The 17,101-nt window shown below is 40.3% G+C and overlaps 1 protein-coding gene across 2 annotated transcripts in view; it reads left to right on the top strand.

Annotated features, from left to right (window-relative positions):
- The first annotated feature begins 257 nt into the window (after positions 1–257).
- LOC124285098 (galanin receptor 2a-like) overlaps positions 258–17,101 on the top strand; it is a 38,268-nt gene continuing 21,424 nt past the window's right edge. The window contains exon 1 of one of the 2 annotated variants that reach the window (XM_046721254.1): positions 258–433. The gene's annotated coding sequence lies outside the window, so the exon portion shown is untranslated. Of the gene's footprint in view, positions 434–13,301; positions 13,393–17,101 lie in introns of those variants that run through there. The other variant, XM_046721255.1, reaches the window with a different exon arrangement.

Raw genomic sequence — 17,101 nt, forward strand, 5'->3', positions numbered from 1 at the left:
GGTTTCCACGAATATAAATATATCTACCTCACATTACAAACGTTTTTTATAATAGCTAAATTTGTCTATAATAGCAACCCAAACAAGGCTTTAAATATACTTTAATAACATTATCCATCAACTGCAACTTGACACTCATTGCATTGGTTATATGTACTTCAGTTTCAACCGCCCGACAGCTCACTGCGATCACGGAAGTAGAATCAATTTAGGTTAACATTCAGGCCGTAAAACCAGGAACCTGAAGGAAGTGCAATGCCATGTTTGTTCTGCTTAGGAACACTGACATTGTGATGCTATCTTTTCAAGACACGTTGCCATGGTGATGGTCACTCATTCGGGTGCGTCTTGTGGATGGAATTAAGGACCGTCAGCTTGCACAGAATGACCACATGGACGGGATGGATATGCAGCGTCTGACGACATCACATGGGTAAGTTTGATTTTCGTTTCAAATTTGCTTGAGTAGGAGAAATTTATTCTCTTAATCAAATAAAATATTGTCTCACGTTACCTTAAAGACGTACCAAGAAAATAGTTTGAAACATTGTTTCATGACAGTAGTAAAACAGATTTGTGTTGTTTAAGGGCCTATTCCATTATGCTAAACCGGTTTTAGTTTCTGGAAAACCATGCACTCGATTATGTCGAAACCTAAAACTGGGTTCTGAAACTTCGAAACCATCCCCGAGGCAGGTTTCGCAGTTTCGGTTTCGCGTTCCCTCACAACAAAGATGGTGGAAACGAAGTTCAGCTGATCGTGGTGGCAAAATAGAGCAGCAGTTTCTGTAACCAAAACAATAATGAAAATCAAATGAAAACTAGGAAAATATTATTTAGAACCGCAATCTATTGAACATGACTATTTTATGTAACTTGTATACATATAATTGCCTGTTACAGTATAATTACATATACGCAAATATTTACTTCCAAAAGCATCTCATCTCTTTATTATTTGTTCATTCCCCGATAAAATGTCAAAAAATATTACCTTCGCCAATGCTGTCATCCACTTCCTTCCACATATATAGTAGCTGAGACATTTGTTTGTATCCATTTTGAAACCGGATGGTGAAACCATCCACTCGTTTATAAAACTAGAAACTAGTTTTACTTTGAAACCATGTATCCGAAACTGGACACTCGTTTATAACAAGAGAAACCAATTTCAGAAGCCAAACCCAGTTTCGCAATAATCAAACAGGCCCTTAGATATAAATGCATTCGGAACACACCACTGGCGGGAAACATCACCACGAATCGTTATTACAGCATTTGTTTATGTTCAAATTGATAATGGTCTGCTCTCAGCTGTTGCTAGTGTTCAGTGTGAGTCGCTCAGTTTCTTCAAATTACTTTGTCTCTCTGCATTCACATGTGTGTGTGTCTGTGGTATACAACTACAGTTATGTCCACTCCATACTGATCTGTGTCTATATTTGGCGAGTCTAGATTGCCACAGTCTCAGGAAATGAAGAAAGTCTTTGGATTCCTTAGTATTATATTTATTAATATGATTTAGGGGTCATTATAAAAAATAATTATGTTAATTTCACTTAGTCTACTGTTTTGTTTTTTAGTAAGATGACAACAATGAGAATGATTCGACTCGGTCATTTTGAATTTATTCGAAGAATTCATTCATTGACCATTAATTGATTCAGTCCGTCATTGGCACGTGTTGTATTCAATCATTGGGAGTTTATTCTATTCAATACTTGAGAATGTTTTAGATTCAATCTTTTATGGTATGGGTATTTCACTCGTCGAGAGTTAAATTTATTAGACTCAATCTTTGAGGGTCTATTGGATTCAAATATCGAAAACTACAAAACTGAATGTCGGTCTGCAAAGTTTACCACTCTTAAGACACAGCAGGAATTATTCTCAAGAAATATTCACAGGAACGAATAATTCATTGATATGAGTGTATGTTTGTGCCTCTCGAGATTCCTTGAAAAAAAATCCAATTATTTACTGTTAGTCTTTAATCTGACATCTAATCATGATATCACTGGGAGGGCTCCATGCAGTGATTTAGATGTCACATTAGAAACACTCACATACCAGGCCGGCACAGCAGTGTGAACATCCAACTCATTCTGTGAAATGTCACGACCGACATAATTCACTGCAATATTTAACTGTACGTAACTGCCCTGTGATCTGTATATCTGATGTCAATGTAAAGAGCGCAACCATGGACCACAACACGTCTCGACGGGAAGTTGATGGAGAGTAGTGTCCCATGGGTGTGCCAGAATACTATGATCATGGGCGTGAGTCACAGATTTTACCTGATTGTGTGCCATATGGTTTGACAGATTAGGTAACTGTCTAACACTGGGCTTACGATCGGGGTTCGTGCGACATTTAAGCGCAACACCGTGATATAACTGAAATATGCATTAACATAATTTGTTATCGCAAACCCGTCCGGTAGGCAAATTAAAATAACGCTGTCCCAAAAAGAATACTTATACATATTAGACGAATATATTCTAATGACGAAAGATTAAATGGTTGTATTTTAATTCAGACCGCAAAAGTGCGTACCTAAGAACTAAACTGGGTTCCCGTCTCCCTTTGCGCGTCGTCTACTTGCGCCAAAGCGAGGAGCTAAACTGGTTCCTGGCTCCCCTGCGTGTCGTCAACTTGCGACATGAGAGGTGGAGCAAAACTTAAAGGTCACATGCAACGTAAAACACGACTTTGCAGATTCTGATACCTTTCGGTATGGACTTACCGAAACAAATCATCAAAAATGCAAATTCAACTTATAAAGTTGAAAAATAACGCGATGAAAAAAAACCGCGCGAAATCGTAGTTCAAACGAATCGCTAATTTTCCCCCAGCGTTTGGGGGGAATTCAAGTGGTTTCAACAGCTGGGCTGCGCTCATAGCACGTGCGCAGTGAAATAGGTTCGCGCAACTTGGCGGCGGGTTGTCCGCTGAATACTCGGTGAAGGCTTTGGTGTGAGCTATTTTTCTAATGTTTTGTTGATATCTCACAGGCGCGAGCTTTTTATATGTTATGACAGTAAATTAACTGTTTATATAATTTCATTTGTCTATTTCACCACACGTTCTTCTTACCGAGTCACTTTCTCAGTTCGATACTTAAAAGCAATGTCATTATTTAGCGTTGACAGAATTTCTAACTGTGATATAGATATGTCGTTGTCACAGAGAAAACTCAATGTCTGTTTTATTGACACCTGTGTGTCTGCCTGCCTGTCTGCTAATGACAATATTCAATACACAACTGCGATCACTGACCACATGCAATTTGAATGTAACACCAATCAGGCTATACACCATAAACAAAATGCATTGATTTATGGCCCGAGTTCGGTCTCTGTCACATTATGTAATTACACAGACGGGCAGTTGTGATACTTGAACACATGACATGTTATGATGTCTGTTGATTGCAAAATGTTATACACAAAAAATGAGCATGTATTTACAAAACCCAACATCTCTATATATATACACACACAATGAGCCGTGAGGGCATCTGCAAATGAACCAGCCGTTACACTTGAGTGCACACCCACCCGCTCTGACTGGGTTCTGTATCCCGGCTGCTTCGTTTCTTGGGAAGTAAACCCAAGTAACAATATTGCACTTTTGATTTGCGATTATACGCTTATAATTTTGTTTATATGTTTTTTCATAACCAGCAATGTATATTATATGTCATGAATAAGTGATAATAGTGTTTTAATTATGTTTGATTTTTTGGTTGCATGTGACCTTTAAGAACTGGACATTGCGTGGGGCGTTACATTGTTTCAACGAAGTCAGCACTAAACTAAGTGATTGTCCTGGCGTTAGAACATTGCATCGCCTCATAATGACCACCGATGACCGAGAGTAAAATATCCCTGCACATTCGTATCTTACATTTAATTATAACAATAAACTTCGGCGAGCCTTGTACTTGTTATATTTGATATTCATCATACGGGGAAACAATTCATTTATCATTTTACCAACACCACCACGCTTTAAGAAAGGTTATTCGTTATTTACTCATTTTGTCAAAGTAAATTGGAGACACGCCACAGTGTGGGTCGACAATGTCCCTTCCAAGATTCCATAGTTTCGAATGAAATTCACGCTTATCATATGAGCGCCGGAACTCCTAAACAAAAACCGTTGGGTCTTTGAATGGCATTTAGAAGTGATACACATGAGGAAGAGAGTTTTTCTGGATGTCAACTTCTTTGTTATGAGGAACACAACGTTTCGGAGTATATCCTTACTCCTTCATCAGGTGAGTGAATAGTTTGAGGCAGAGAGCATATATATGTACATGTAAGAATATCAAAAGTAAAAAAGCCTTAATCTTTGTTGTCTTATTACTTTTGTTGTTCTTACATGTACATATATATACTCTCCCCAAAAAGAAACGCATCATGAAAATATCAATTTCATGTAGCAATGAATTAAAACGATTCATTTTGCAAAAGATTTTGCTCTGTTTATGAGTCCTATGGTGTTTATGTTTTGAAACATCACAACAAAACGCACCATCCGTAAAATACCCGTATGTCCACGGTGGTCACACGAGGTATTGACTTCAGCGCCACCACACGTCTCCATGTGACACTCAAACTGACTTTCCTCGAGTTGGTGCCGACGAGTAAGTCTGCATTCCCAGTGTGCAGTTTCGCTATATTTCATTGACTCATAAAGCCTACAAGATGTTTCAAAATAAACATAAAAATACAGTTGAAATTCCTGTATACGTTTCTTTTTTGGGAGAGTATATATTATCTGTCTCTTACCATTCATTCACCTGATCAAGGAGTAAGGATATAATCCGAAACGGTGTGTCCCTCTTAATAAAGAAGTTGACATCCATAAAAATTCTCTTTCTTTAAAAATGTTGCTCTCGTAAAAGAAATATGCCAAGACATTGTCCAACAGAGGAGGGCTCCGAAAAGGATAGTAATATATTGTCCTATAAATAAGTGTTTTATATGTTTTACTTCACTTTAAATGATATTAAAATAATGTAACCAACCGTGGTTCTTACTTTCAGTACACGGACCTAACGTTTTGGGCCCTCATGTACAAACCGATCTTAGCGATACGACTATTGTAAGATTGTGTTTTGGGAGATAAGAACACCTTAGCGCAAAGATAGCTTTGGGCAATGAGCCCCTCTCTTAGATACTGACGTTCTGTTTTTTTATCATCAAAATCCCTTTTTTGGTGTTCTTTTTGTTTACTGTCGGTAATATCTGCTTAGTATATCAGGTAAGTGGCAAATTGGATCAGGAAATAATCGTTCTGTGTTTTCAAATTTGACTGACTGACTGACTGAGTTTGGTTTTACGCCGCTTTTAGCAATATTCCAGCAATATCACGGCGGGGGGACACCAGAAATGGGCTTCACTCATTGTACCCATCTTGGAATTCGAACCTAGATCTTCGGCGTGACGTGCGGACGCTTTAACCACTAAGCTACCCCGCCGCCCCTTTCAATTTTGAGGTTTCAAACGTAGATTGAAACATGTAAGATAAATTATTGTCGATAACGTTATGTTTGGAATCAGAAAATCTATAGACAGTAAGTTCGAAACCGCTAAATTGAGAAAACGGTTGGGTTATCTCCATTCTAAACAACGATAATACTCGTGAAGATGTGGATTAAAATCGGTCTTCTGCAACCCATGCTTGTCGTAAGGGCGACTAACGGAATCGGGTGGTCAGACTTGCTGACTTGGTTGACACATCATCAATGCATATACTGCTGATCACTGGATTATCTGGTCCAGACTCGATTATTTACAGACCACATACCATATAGCTGAAATATGGGGTTATACAACAAACAAACAAAACGACAGAATAGTCGCGATCTTTGTGCTTATTTCAGTAGCCCTTGGCGCGGCTCGTTCCGTCTGGCATATGCAGTAATGAAAACGGATGGATTTAGGGATCAGGAAAACTTGGTTTATATCCGCCTAAAAGTGCTATTACTGACTGAAGTGAAAGTTAATGGGCCATCTTGATAATATAGAAAGAAACATACATTGGAAATTGTCAGAAACACTGAGTTAGACTGCAATATGCCAGAAGATTGGGCCACAGCAGACTGGTCGATAGCTGTTGCTGACTTGGGTTACTTACGCCTGTGCCGTTACTTTGCTGTCATTTGAGCAGCGCTGGTCTTTTGGAGTGGCATTGATCTTTGCGGATTTTTTTTACCATGTACGGGCATTTAAATCCCCATATCAGACCAAACACGGTGATTTGGGTACGGCTGGGATGATAGCGTGTGTTCCTCCCGGACTGGATGTTTAGCGACATCGTTAGGCCATGTCTGTTGTCTCATCAGAGATGGGAGGATGTATTTGATCTCACCTCCAACAGTGAGAGAAGTCCTATTTTGGTTCTGTGGCTTGGAATAGGATTCTGGGACACATTTCCCTGTTGAAGACAGTCAAACGTTTGGGGAATTATGAAATCTTTGGTTCAACAACCATCACTTTCGTAACAGTGCCGCTCTGAAGATTCTGGTTAGAATTTGTTTTCAGCAACCCGTGTTTGCCGCAAGGGGCTGTAACTGGTTCAGTTGTCAGGCTCAATGGCTTCGCTGTATATGTCATCGTATCACAGTTGTACAGATGGTCAGGCACGCTGACATGGTTGATATATGTCATCGTTGCCCAACTGCGTAGATTAATGTTCATTATGTCAATCACTGGATTGTCTGGTCCAGACTAGATAAATTATAGACAGCCATCATATAGCTGGAATATTGCTAGGTGCTTCATTAAACAACAAACAAATATAACAGGGTTGGCACGGGGGCATGTATGGTTAGTTTACATCCTCCTTGTGTCCTGAATGTCAGCGAACTACATAATACCAACTCCATAAAACAATAAGTTTCGAGTATCTGTCGAAACAAATTCCAAAGGGCTTAAAACGAGCGATAATGAATCATGTAAATGGACCACTGGAAATCATGGACGTCACGACTTAAGTTTCATTAGGGACCGTTCATAATATATGGCTAGGTGGGGTGGTGAATGACCCCCCACTAAAATTTATGTACAAAATAAGTGACCCCCCCTTGCATGTCATGTACAAAATCAATGACCCCCTCCCCTTCCCATAATTTCTAAGCATAATTTTAAACATATATTTATGTAGAAAATTGCTGCCCCCCCCCCCGTGCGTGTGTGTACAAAATTGCTGACCCCTCCTAGCTCCCCAGAACAAAATGGGTGACCCCCCTTAAAATCATCCTACACACACACGAAAACATACACACACGAACACACACACACACACACACACACACACACACACACACACACACACACACACACACACACACACACACACACACACACACACACACACACACACCGCCCTAAATTATTAACGGTCCCTTACTAACGTAATTACCAGCAGGTGCGACAGGAGGTGCAAAGGTCATGTGATCTAGGGCAGAATCGTGCAACACGTGATATGATTGGTAATTTCCCTTTGATGTCTGAACACAAATACTGGAATTACTCACCCTCATTGTAGAACTGTGATTGAAGAGACTACTGCAGGGAAAATGTGTAGTCTTTGTATATTTCATATATGATCAAGATCAAAAGTACCCAAGCAACTGAGGTACAGTCAAAGAGGCTTGTGTTGTAGTTATAGGAATCTGTGGAACACTTCGAGTCAGTGATTGAGTGTGTTTTTACGCCGCTTTTAGCAAAATTCCAGCGGGGGGACACCAGAAATGGGCTTCACATATTTGCCATGTGGGAATCGAACCCGGGCCTTCGGCGTGACGAGCAAACACATAGTACTTCGAGTTATCCGACGACCCAGTGAACGATTCCGATTACATCATAATAGGAAATAATGATGACACCAGGTGTTCGGGAAAGGTGAGCGGATCCTGCCGCACCCACCAAAACACATGCTAATACAAGTCAACTATTCATCTAAAAAATACAACACAAAAACATGTGGTAAATGTCAAAATAGGTCACTGCAACGGACAGTCTAGTCACTGATACGTCGACTTTGAAAATGTCCTCCAAATCTACAATAATACACGTAAGCTTTTGTGTAACAAACAACTTTTGAACAAGACTGTCTTTGATGTACGGACAGTGTCGCCTCAGTGAAATTACTTTGATTAACGACGAATCACTTGCAAAGTACATTTGACGATTCAGAGTAGACAACGGAAATACCTATATATACACTAAACGCCAAAAGAAACGTTACCCTCCTTCCTTAAGCCTATCTTCAGCTGGCGTTGTAATGCGTCAACGTCCATTTCTTGGTCTGTCTACGGTGACCCAAGTCTGTCAGAAGCCCTGAATAAGTCTATATAATTATACCTTCTATCAAATCTTTGATAGATTTTAAGTAATTTATAAAGGTAGGAGGGTAACGTTTCTTTTGGCGTTTAGTGTATATAATACGTATACATGTGTATAGTGTATATGACACTGATGAATACACAATGACATTTTGGAAAGTGGTCAAATGTAAGACATGCTATACTTGGGATTACACTTTCTAAGTAAAGTACAAATTCTAGTACTTTTGTTGGGTTGAGTCCCATCCGGGATTCAAACCCACGCCCTAGAGTCTGGCACCTAATCGCCAGCACACAAAGTCAGCCGTCTAGCCCACTCAGCCAGCGATACTGGTTGTATCGACCACGATCTTTGTGTACCCCTCTGAAGTGTAAATTGGCATTTGTACTAATGGGTACAAAATAATTATGTATTTTACAAGTATCGACTACATTCACAAACTACAGGCAACTACGGTTAAAATAAACATAAAGTGACTTCTAATATCGGTTCGGTATAACCAAAACTGGTTATATGCATTTTTAATATAACATACAAAAAGACACTGTTTGTTATATCGGTCTGTTCGTTATGAGGATAGTTGGGTAGCCTAGTGGTTAAAGCGTCTGCTCGTCGCGCTGAAGATCCGGGTTCGATTCCCCACATGGGCACAATGTGTGAAGACCATTTCTGATGTCCTCCGATATTGCTGGGTTATTGCTAAAAGCGGCGTAAAATCATACTCACTCAGTGTTCGTTACAAGCGTGTTCGTTGTAAAGGTAGTTTAATGTATTTTATATTCGCATGATTAACGGCTATGTAGAATGACGGCTCTTTCCTCCCAAAAAGACATATATAGCTATATCTTCAAAGGTGAGTAACAAAGCAATAAAACTACCTGTCAGTCACCATCAACACTAGACCAAACATATCCTATTTTCACTGCATTACATGGTTACAATAGTCAGTGTAATGAGTGTCTGATCAACAGTTAATTGAATAACGTACATGTACTTATCTAATTATCACCAAATATACTTGTAGATCAGTGAACGTGATGTTGTCAATTTCAATCAACAGGAAATAAACACCCACGCACATCGACGGTAGTTCCCAACAGCGTCCTCCCGGAAGAGTCACTGTATAGAAGACGAAAGCATCTGTTACAAAGGTTACCATCAGCGACGTATAGGCATTGCTTGTTTTGTTTGTTTTAAACATATTTTCTTCATGAGAAAAGGATTGGGTACAAGTTATACAACTTAGAACACCCTCTCCGTAGTATTTACATAGTGTTATTTACATTCATTCTACAAGAAAGAGTGGAACAATTGCAATGATTAAGAAAATCGTTTTGATTGACAAATATATGTTTGAACAATTTTAAATATGTTTTGATTTATGTGAACAGTCAGATCTGCATTGCCATGTAATAGTAACTCATAGGTTATATTCACATTGGTAACACTGCGTAAATTAGTCATCATGGTAGTTATCTGTACAGTACATAATTGACAGTCGTATAGGCATTTTAAATACTGCGATTGTTTAGCAAACATGCACATGTTGTACACGTGTATCATATTCTGTACACACCAGTGTTGTGTTTTTATTATGTGTTTGACTGATTTAGCTAAATTAGCTTGAATATAGTTTTTCAAATATTTTAAAATTTCACTTTGAAAGTGTTAAAGTTTCTTCCAGCCGTCAGTTTAGTTTAGAAACTGTTCTGATGTCATGGCAGAAATAAAGCTAAATGGAGAAAAAAACGCATTCACTCACTTACTCATGCTATTCAGCCGGAATTTGGTTTACAGTCGTGATTACTCAATATTCACAGGAAAAACATTTAAACAAAACTACCTGGTAGTGTCACAAGAGAGTCTGAGTCATGGTCAGAAGCCCAGCTAGCCTGTATCCTGTTTCTAGCATTAGTTTTGATGTGTTTCTCATCTGTACCTCGCTGCTCCGACCAACTGTACGGTACAAACCCACACACTATAACGGTCACTTCCGTCGTGTTTTGCAGACATAGGGTATTAACATGCACGATCCCGCCATTCAGTGTGTGATTGAGTTAAAACTTTGCTTCGGTAATATTGCATCCATATTGCCATATTTACATATACGTACATAAAATAGCATATAATATAAGTTATTTGAAAAGTTATAATGGTAACCTTATATAAACATGTAACAAAGCACTTTGCATGACATTTGATGTCACGTATAGAGCGTGGCACGTCCACTTTGTGTACAATGAACTGACGTTTTGCATGTTTTTTACACCTGAAGTTTACAAGTTGACAATTGAAGAACGGTTGATTATTCTCTAGCCTCTGTCTGTTGTGGAAAACACGCTAATTTCAACCTAAACAGTGCGTCACGCCGCGACTTATAGAAAATCAGCATCTCCTCGGCGTGGGTATGCTGAAAACTGGAATGGCCCAAAATGAAGTGGCCAGACAGTTTGGTGTCCATCGAAACACGATCTCATCTCTATGGAGACGTTTTCAACATAACGGGAACACGAGAGATTTGCCTAGAGGGGCCGTCCACTCATGACGTCACGTCAGCAAGACAATCACATTTGGTTGACCCAACTAAGGAATCGATTCCAGGCCCCGATTTCTCGAAACAAACTTAAGTCTGAGTTTTGACTTAAGTCAGAGTTTTACTCAAATTTGAGAAAACGCAGGAAAATGCATTTCCAGAACAAACTGAAATCAATATTAAGCTCTCAGCTTAGTAGACAATTTGCGTTTGGTTGATAGATTACTTAAGTTGTTTGGGCTTTTTATTTAAAAATGCAGTTGAGTTAAAAATTCAGCTGTTTCAAATTGTCCAACTCTGGTGTCAAATCGTGCAGATTTCGATATCCTGCCAACAGTGCAACAGTGATTAAGAAAACCACAATAAGGAATCGCCCCATACCATACCATCATATATATGATATGATATCTGTATATATATATATATATATATATATATATATATATATATATATTATATTTATGCTTCTCATATCATGTCTCGAGAAGTTATATTTTTATTGTACATAGTTTTAACGGATAGTCTCTCATAACTCCAAATGGAGTGGGCTCATGTATTTCTTCTATATACTATGCTGTACTATTTTATGTCAATGAGGTGAGACCATAATAGATAATCTGTCTGTCTAGAAATACTGGCCTTATAACGACAGCTACAGCACGGCGGCGGGCCACAATATTGTTGCCGCGCTCAGCAATATTACAGCAATTGACGGCGGTTGGTAAATAATCGATTCTAGACCGGACAGTCAACAGCATGAGCATCGATCTACGCAATTGGGATACCTGACATGTGTCAACCAAGTCAGCGAACCTGACAACCCGCTCCCTGTTGTCACCTTCTAAGTATACAGTTGCTGAAGACCAATTCTAACTTGGACCTTCACGAGTCCGGCGGGCCACAAACTATCAACTGCTTTTTAATGCACGCTATGAGAGAGACGGTTGTAGGTAGACCAGGACAGGCTTGTTCCATTCCCGAACACCCGGTGTCCTCGCCTGAGTCATATGGTTTTCACAACTGTTTTGCCTTTTGCGTCCCCGGCATTGACGTTTAAAATTCATATCCAACATGAGCTCCTTCAAGACATTGCAACTATTACTCCTATTTGAGGTTCTATTTTCTGCGATGCAATGCAGATCCGTAGTCTCTGGTGTAGTTAATAAACAAACTGAAATAAATCAAACAAGATGTTCTGTGCATATTGAATATTATGTTCCCTGAGATATGCGATCATGTCATTGATCAACCTGCCCGGAGACATTTGGCCCTGTAGTGGATAGCTGTAGATGGGTTTACTCAGAGCTACTGATTGTTCATTGACAAGCAATTTTGCAGACACCGCGAGTAGCATGTCATGTTTTTTTAGGCTTATGAATTGCAATAGATTTAGACCCGCGAGGCGCTGAAGTAAAATGAGGTCGCGTTAAATGTAATTGCACTTATATTGCGACGTGTGCGTGCGAAGTGATGACGGCTTTATGGTACCAGCCCACTGAAATTTCATAGCACAGTTTTTTTCACATGGATGCCCAGCTCATTCACATTAAGGGACCGTTCATAATTTATGGCTGGGTGGGGTGGTGGGTGGGGTGGGTGTGTGTTGGGGGTGATGATGATTTTATGGAGAATCATGTACAATGTGAATGACCCCCGAAGATTTATGTTCAAAGTAAGTCACCCCTGCATGTCATGTACAAAATCAATGACTCCCCCTTCCCATGGTTTCCAAGCATATTTTAAATATATCCATACGACAAAATTGCTGACCCCTCTAGTACTTGTGTACAAAACTGATACTCCCCCTACTTCCCAAGAACAAAATGGGTGACCCCCCTAAAATCAATCATCACTTCCCCCCAAAAAAAATTTAAAAAATCAAATAAATTATGAACGGTCCCTAATCTGCTCAGCCCCTGTTTCAGCCCCTAATACAGAGCAGCAGGCAGGATAAAAACAAGTACCATCTTTTCACGACGTGACTGGGAATCGAACCATCAGATAGATGTTCTGGCCACTTATCTAAAACAATATATGATCAAGTTCCAAACTGGTCTTTGACAGTCATATCTACAAGCAAATACAATATGAAAAGCTCTGAATCGTGCGGAACTGAAATCATCAATAACAAACCCGTTAAGATAAAATCTATTTTGTAATTTCCTGATATAAGAAAACCAATATTTCTTTTCCAATACGAGAAGCTTTGCTCAATTAATCGATATCCCGAGTTGCCTCACCATACTACTAACAAGCCACTGGAAAATAAACAGCCATGTGACGCCGTACCAATATGGACCCAGTGAAGCGGGGTAGGTATGCCAGCCCCACCAGTATAGATTCCTTATTAGAGTTAAGATTGGTAGAGAACAGCGGACAGGCAGTGGCTGATGGGAGCGGCTTGGAGTACTGTGGTGTGACGGTTTTGTTTGGACAAAAGGAGGAATAATAGGGCCGTGAAACCATGATGAAATCGGGATACTAGTATGCAGAACCGTAAGTTTACTTTACCCAAGTTTTGCGATATTTTATGAAAATGTTGATTAGTAGGAGAAGTAAGTATAACTTGGAAGACGCTGCCTTTGATGAGAGAGAGAGAGCGTGAGAGAGAAAGAGGGGGATGGAGAGAGCTTGAGAGAGAGAGAGAGAGAGAGAGAGAGAGAGAGAGAGAGAGAGAGAGAGAGAGAGAGAGAGAGAGAGAGAGAGAGAGAGAGAGAGAGAGAGGCAGAGAGGGAGCTGGAGAGAGCGAGGAAGAGAATGTGTCGTAGTGAACAAGATTCTGAGAGAACTAAATCACAGTGCTGACAATATACATGAAATATCAGCAGCTTCTTATCATGACCATCAGTACAGCCATGTACAGGTCAGCTGCCTGCGTAATTAACTAATGAACCTTTAGAGTATGGCCGGCTGGCCACGGAAGTTTAACATTGTGGATGAGGTGCATGCTGGATACTGCAGGTTGACTTTCATACATGTATCGTAATACGATACAGGGCAGCCTGACAGTCAGTATAGTATATGACAATGAACTTGATGGAACGGACTTGACCCTCGGACAGCGGCTAGGAGGTGGGCTGACGATCGCCTCTGTGATGCTGCCTGGCCGTTGCTGCACTATCATGTAATTACTTACTTAGCTGACGAATAAAGTGTTGTGGACCCACTGATGGACTTTTGTGTTTGAAGAGACAATATCCCCCAAAACGCGTTAACCAGCCCGGGATATATTGGTGGAGACAAGATCCCTGAACCTCTCTGCAAGAAGTTTTTCAGCAAATATCTGTCGAGATTCATCCATCCTGGGTCCACATCACAACAGAAGTCAAACAGGCACCACCACCAGGCTAAGTCTACGAGAACAGCCAGCCACCCAGCTTGTCAACTGAGTAACAATTTGCATTTTGACGCTTTGGAGATCCATCGTTTACAACTACAAAAAAGTGATAGTGTTTCATGGAACGCCGGTGTAAAAACAAGAACTGGTCCGTTGACGCTCCACCGTGCACAGATTCAAGCAACACCTGTACGACGTCCTCCTTCTTCCATATCCTGTGTCTGTGTAAAGAAACTCAAAGACTGATTCCAAGACGAAGAGGTCACCTCATCTACCATGTGTTATTGACATTGTGACTTTTAGTGGACTGTGCTTTGTTCTGTGAATTTGTAATTGTTCTGTGTTTTCCACGATTGTATCCTACAGGGTGAGTGTTTATACCATTTAGTTCATTCTTTAAAGTACAATGCCTCTCTTTTCGTTTAAATCTACTAAATCTGACGACGGGTCCTCCAGTCCATCCTGTTTTCCCTGGAGGGTCCTCCGAAAGTCTAAACGTACAACTACTGCCACTAGCTCAGTCTCTCCATCAGCCTCCCCTCAGCCTACCACCTCTAGTCCCGGTAATCACCCATGTCGAATTTCACAATCCCCACTGTGATAACCGTTGTTGCTCTCCCCTCAATGTTCCTCCCCGCCCGTAGAACGCCCTGCTGACCATTCCTAACCCCATGTCTGCTGCACAACCCTCCCAATGCCACTGTTTGATGGACATGATCCCCGCTCTGCATCTTCCTGGCTAAGCAGATTCCAGAAATTTGTTAATATTCAAAATTTCGCTGATGAAGAAATCATTAACGTTTTCCCCCTATATTTATCGGAATCTGCGCTGATTTGGTATGAAGGACTTCCCTGTAAAGACAATATGACATGGCCCGAACTCAAACAATCTTTTCTCAAATGGTATGGCCCCACATCTATCCAAATTATAAATCGTACAGATGCCCTTATCGACAGGAAACAAAAAGAGCATGAGGACTTTCCATTATTTCTTCAATCAATTCGGCATGAGGCATCCCTTTTGAAATGTAACGATGACCAATTCATAAAAGACCTCATTTTCAGAAATTCCCTTCCTCATATCGTTCAATTTATTGCCACCAGACGCCATGACACTTTGTCCGATATGATAGAAAGTGCCCAGGTAGCAGAGGACACATACCAAATGTCTGGTATGGAGGGAATCATGTCTCTCATCTCATCCATTAAAGTTAAGCTGGACAGACTACATGAAGGGCAGCAGAAGCCAACTAATGACTTTCAACCCTCCCCCAGCAATGCATTCCCCAACCCCTCCTTCCCCTGCCATCACCCAGTTTTCCCCTGTCCCACCACCTCCCATCCCACCCCCAGTGTATCATGCCCACAGACACCCATTCAAATGCATCCACTGTGGGTTATACCATCTCAGTCCCCAAGAGTGTCGCCTCCACCCCCCTCAACTTATTTCCGACACCGCTTATTACCTTCTTTGTAAATGTGTTCCGTTTCATGCCCTGTTCTGTATGCTCTCTATCGCAGCATACACCTGTGTGTCTATGTTCCATCAAAGTAATTGTCTGTCCTCCTGGCCACCGCTTTCTAATATGTACTGAAGCATATATGGATGTATTTATGGGCCGTTGTTTGATTAATGTTTGGTGTTGAAAGATGTGTTTGAAATATGTCTGAGATTGATTTGCCATGCTTTGCTTTTCATGGTAGTGTTGTGCCCATAAGCTGGAATATGATGTTTTTGATATATATCTAATTGTGTTGTTGATATGATGTTAATAGGACTTGAAAGTGCGTTTAGAATGGTGTGACGAGTGTAGATGAGAACGTGTGTGTGTGTGTGTGTGTGTGTGTGTGTGTGTGTGTGTGTGTGTGTGTGCGTGCGTGAGAGTGAGTGAGGGGCTGCTGTTTACTGGTATTTTAGATAGAACATGAGAGAGAAGAATTACGCGCAAGAGTGTGTATGAGTATGTGTGACAGAGAGAGAGACAGGCGAGAGACCGTTTGTGTGTGTGTTAAAATGCAAGGAGAGTTTAAGTTTGATTTGAATGGTGTGACGTGAGTACATGAGAACGTGTGTGTGCGCGAGCGAGAGCGACAGAGAGAGAAAGAAAGAGAAGGCGAGAAAGAATGGGAAAGAGTGTTGATGTCGAGATAGAACAGACGAGAGAGAGAGTGAGTGTGTGTGTTAAAATAAGTATGCTATGAATAGTGTGAGAAAGTGCGCATGTGTGTGTGTGAGAGAGAGTGTGTGAGGGAAAGAGCAAATTGACTCTTATTTTATTGCTAGAAGGATACAAAATGTTGAGGTGTGTGAGTGTGTGTGTTAAAATAAGTATGATATGAATAGTGTGAGTGCGTGCGCGTGTGTGTGAGCGAGAGAGTGTGTGAGGGAAAGAGAATTGACAAACTGTTGAGGTGTGTGAGTGTGTGTGTGTATGTGTGTGTCTTCAAATATAAGAAGAGTTTCATGTTTATATTGTATCTAAGCTTGACTAATATTTAGGAATTTGTTGTCCATGCATAGCATAAAATGTGCGCCGAAACATGCAATCTTTCACCTGAATTTCTTGAATGTATTTGTAATACAGCGCTACTTAAGCTTAATCAAGCAAATTATTCTGTCATTTATGTTATTGTTTTAAAAGAAAACAGAAAAATGGTTCCACGACACAAATCTTTATATGTCCTATACAAATCTTCACACAAATGTTGTCATTCTTATGTCGATATTCCTGTCAGCAAACCTCAGCTGAAATCATGTTTTCAATTTTGCGATTATCAGGGTGTCTTTTTCAGAATGTCGGTATTATAGAGCTTATCCCTACTACTGAGGAATTTGTGTAATTATTGTCACATCAGCTAACCTGTGAT

Source organism: Haliotis rubra, unplaced genomic scaffold (genome assembly GCF_003918875.1).
Source record: "Haliotis rubra isolate DU_JTF1 unplaced genomic scaffold, ASM391887v1 Scf351, whole genome shotgun sequence".
Lineage (NCBI taxonomy): Eukaryota > Metazoa > Mollusca > Gastropoda > Lepetellida > Haliotidae > Haliotis > Haliotis rubra.